The sequence below is a fragment of the Berghia stephanieae genome, unplaced genomic scaffold (assembly GCF_034508935.2).
Source record: "Berghia stephanieae isolate SIO BIC M18660-M18661 unplaced genomic scaffold, UCSD_Bste_1.3 scaffold6905, whole genome shotgun sequence".
NCBI classification, from domain to species: Eukaryota; Metazoa; Mollusca; class Gastropoda; order Nudibranchia; family Aeolidiidae; genus Berghia; species Berghia stephanieae.
This window is the reverse complement of record NW_027628517.1, coordinates 1-3961: the sequence shown is the minus strand read 5'-3', so window position 1 is coordinate 3961 and position 3961 is coordinate 1. Positions and strand designations below refer to the sequence as shown.

Genomic DNA, 3961 nt, shown 5'->3' with positions numbered 1-3961 from the left:
CTTGGGTGCGCGTTTATTTCGTCCCCCCCCTCCCAGGGCCGGGTGGGGCGACGTCTCCCGTGGTCAGACGGGAGCCCTCGATCTACGGCCGCCAGTGGGGGCCGAGACCCCGACCGGTACGGCACGTCGCGCCGCTCAGTCCCCCCGAGAAGACCGGTTGCGGCGACGTCGTGGGGCCGACCCCCATACGGACGTGGCCGGTGACTTCGCCCACGGCCGCAATTTGCGTTCAAGCGTCGATGTTCAATGAGGCAGCTGCAGTTCACACGACTAAAATACGGCGGGCCCGCACTCTTCATCGACGCGCGAGCCGATTTGATCCACCCCCAAAGGTTGTATTTTATTTTCTCTCGCTTAAGGGCCAAACGACGAAAAAGGGTGGGGGGGGGCAAGCGTTGCGCGCGCGGTTACTCGCGGCGCAACGCCGCCGCCCCCCGTTTATCGCCTGGACCGCTCCCCGGCCAGGGAGCAGCCCGGCCTCACCGGACAGTTTTTTTTTAAACCCTTCACCGCGGCGGGCCGGGCTGGGGGCAAACGAAATCGGACGTGATCCTACGAAGGTTCACCTACGGTAACCTTGTTACGACTTTTACCCTCTCGGGGCCAGCGCAGTTCGGGCGACATCGCGACGACTGCGATTTCAGGAGCCGAAGCTCCGTCTCCCCGGCCACTCCGGGGCCCTGGCTGCGCCGTCCACCGAAGGTAGCGACGGGCGGTGTGTACAAAGGGCAGGGACGTGTCGGCACGGATGCTGACCCGTGACTACGTGGCATTCCGAGTTCACGGCCCAACTCGCAGGAAGACCGACCCGGAAATGAAGACTCCTACGTCACGGTCTACACCGCGCCGGCTGGCGCCACCACTGTAGCACACGTGCAGCCCAGGCGGGCTAAGGGGATCACAGGACCTGTTATGGCTCCATCTCGTACGCACTGCTCGAGGTCAATCCCTGCAGGACGCGGGCCCGCCCCGACGGCGGTCCGGGGCACCGCCTCTCCCTGAGGGGAAGACCGACGCCCGACCCGAGAGCCGAACGCCCGACCCAACCCGTTTAGGGCGGGACCCCTCTTGACCGCCGTTTGTTATCCGCCAGGGCAGAGTTCGCCCCTTATCGGAATGAACCAGACGGGGTCGCTCCACGGGCTAGCAACGGCCATGCACCACCACCCACCCAATCATGAAAGAGCCTCAGTCGTCAATCCACGCGGTGTCCGGACTGGTAAGCTTCCCGTGTTGAGTCAAATTGAGCCGCGGCTCCACTCCTGGTGGTGCCCTTCCGTCAATTCCTTTAAGTTTCAGCCTTGCGACCGTACTCCCCCGGAGCCCAGGCACTCTGGATTTCCGGGGCCTCGCGAGGCTTCCCCACAGGGGACGTCCCCGCGTAACCGGTCGGCCATGGTTTACTGTCGGAACTACCGCCGGGTACCTGATCGCGTTCGTTCCTCCGACTTTCGTTCATTTATCACGAAGGCGCTCTTGGCCGGTGCCTTCGCTTTGTTCGTCCCACCCCGATCGTCGGATTCCCCCTCCGCGGTAGTACGCCGCCCCCCGGCCGTCTCTATAGACCTCGCCCACCGCCCCCACGGAGACCGGTCCCGTGGTTACATTGCGGGGCGGTAGCGAAGCTTCTTCCCCAGGGACCCCCTTGGGGTTTAAAGCCTCAAATCGAGAGGCGTAAAATGTATAAAAAAAGCTCCCCAAAGGGATTTGAACCCCGGCACGGGGGGCCCCCCCCAACCGTGGGCCCGATCGTCGACGCCCGACTTAGCGAAGTAGCGGGAAGCTTTTAAACCATCCCCAAGCGAGTAAGGGAAAGGGGGAAGGGCCCAAATTTTTCAAACGGGGAAGGGGGGAGTCCCAGGTGCGTCATAGGTGGTGGGGTTTATTTTCATTCAAATTCGCCCCGTAGAGGAATTGCGGCTCGACCAAAGTTTTTTCCTCGGCCTCGGAGGGCTTAACGCGGAGGAGCGTCCCGGCGCTAGAGTCCTTCTCGGCCTTTTAGCGAAGCTTCTTACCCAGGGGACGCGTTGGGGTTTAAACCCTCGAATCGACGAGGCGATAAAATCGTATAAATAAAGCTCCAAACGGGATTTGAACCCCGGCAGGTTGGGCCGGCCGTGGCCAACTCGATCGAGCCCGAGTCGTCGATCGCCCAAACTTAGCGAAGTAGCGGGAACGCGTTTTAACCCACCCCGCCAAGGGGAGTACAGGGCCTAACGGGAAGGGCCAAAGTTCAAATCGGTCGGGCAATGGGGGAAGGTCCCAGGTGCGATCATAGGTGGTGGGTTTATTTCATTCAAATTCGCTCCGAAATGGAATGCGCTCGACCAAAGTTTTTTCCCTCGGCCCTCGGGGGGCTTACCGGGGAGCGTCCGGCGCTAGAGTTTTTCTGGGCCCCGTAGCGAAGCTTCTTACCCAGGGACGCCGTGCGGTTTAAACCCTCAAATCGACGAGGCGATAAAATCGTATGAAATAAGCTCCAAACCGGGATTTAAAACCCCGGAGGGTTGGGCCGGCCCGTGGGCCAACTCGATCGAGCCCGAGTCGTCGATCGCCCGACTCTAGCGAAGTGGGCGGGAACGCGTTTTAAACTCCGCCAAGCAGTGTACGGGGCCCTAACGGGAAGGGCCCCGAAGTTCAAAACCGGTCGGCAAGGGGGAGGTCCAGGTGCGGTTCTTAGGTGGTGGGTTTATTCATTAAAATTCGCTCGTAGAGGAAATGCGCTCGACCAAAGTTTTTTCCCTCGGCCCTCGGAGGGTTACCGCGGGAGCGTCCGGCTGCTAGAGTCCTTCTCGGCAGTAGCGAGAGCTTCTTACCCCAGGGACGCCGTGCGGTAAAGCCTCGAATCGACGAGGCGATTAAATCGTATGAATAACAGCTCCCAACCGGGATTTGAACCCCGGCACGGTTGGCCGGCCTGTGGGCCAACTCGATCGAGCCCGAGTCGTCGATCGCCCGACTCTAGCGAAGTAGCGGGAAACGCGTTTTAACACTCCGACCAAGGCGAGTACAGGGCCCTAACGGGAAGGGCCCCGAAGTTCAAAACCCGGTCGGCAATGGGAGGGTCCCAGGTGCGATCATAGGTGGTGGGTTTATTTCATTCAAATTCGCTCCGTAGAGGAAATGCGCTCGACCAAAGTTTTTTCCCTCGGCTCGGAGGGTTACGCGGGAGCGTCCCGGCGCTAGAGCCCTTCTCGGCCGTAGCGAGATGTCTTTCCCCAGGGAAACGCCCGTTGCGGATAAAGCTCGAAAATCGACGAGGCGAATAAAATCGTATGAATAAAGCTCCCAAACCGGGATTTGAACCCGCACGGTTGGCCGGCCGTGGGCCCCCAACTCTGTAAAGTATGCGCGAACGAGGATCGAACCCAAGACCTTATAAATTATTATTATTATTATTTATTATTATTTATTATTTATTATTATTATTATTATTATTATAATTATTATTATTATTATTGTTATTATGTGGGGATTGTGAGTAAAGAGGCTTTTTATCGATGTACTCAACTATGCGCCGAGCCACGGCAATCGTGCTCAAAGCGCTTTTACAAACGCGTCGACAGCCAACAGCAACACTTAGCGTGCAGGAGCGGGACACGACAGGACGGAGGAAAAACTACTCACGGCCAGGTATTCGTTTTACATTGATTAGGGGGAGGAATTTTAGGGTAAGAAAAACCCTTTCTATCGAGTACTCACATATGCGCCAAAGCCAGGCAATCGTGTCAAAGCGCTTACAACGCGTTCTACAGCCAACAGCAACACTCTAAAGTGCGAGCGGGGACACGAAGGAGGGGAGAAAGGGGAAAACACTACTCACGGCCAGGTATTCGTTTTACATCTGATTACGGGGAGGGAATGCGAGGTAAAGAACCTTTCTATCGAGTACTCAACTATGCGCCGAGCCAGGCATCGTGCTCAAAGCGTTTTACAACGCGCTCACCAACAGCAACACTTA

At 58.0% G+C, this 3961-nt stretch overlaps 1 non-coding gene and 1 pseudogene across 1 annotated transcript; both read right to left on the bottom strand.

Annotated features, from left to right (window-relative positions):
- Positions 1–177: 177 nt before the first annotated feature.
- LOC144962198 (5.8S ribosomal RNA) lies at positions 178–335 on the bottom strand (annotated as a pseudogene).
- A 986-nt stretch (positions 336–1321) lies between these two features.
- LOC144962200 (small subunit ribosomal RNA) lies at positions 1322–1630 on the bottom strand. Its single transcript, XR_013643393.1, has one exon. It is a non-coding gene; the product is annotated as a small subunit ribosomal RNA (ribosomal RNA).
- Between the last annotated feature and the right edge of the window lie 2331 nt (positions 1631–3961).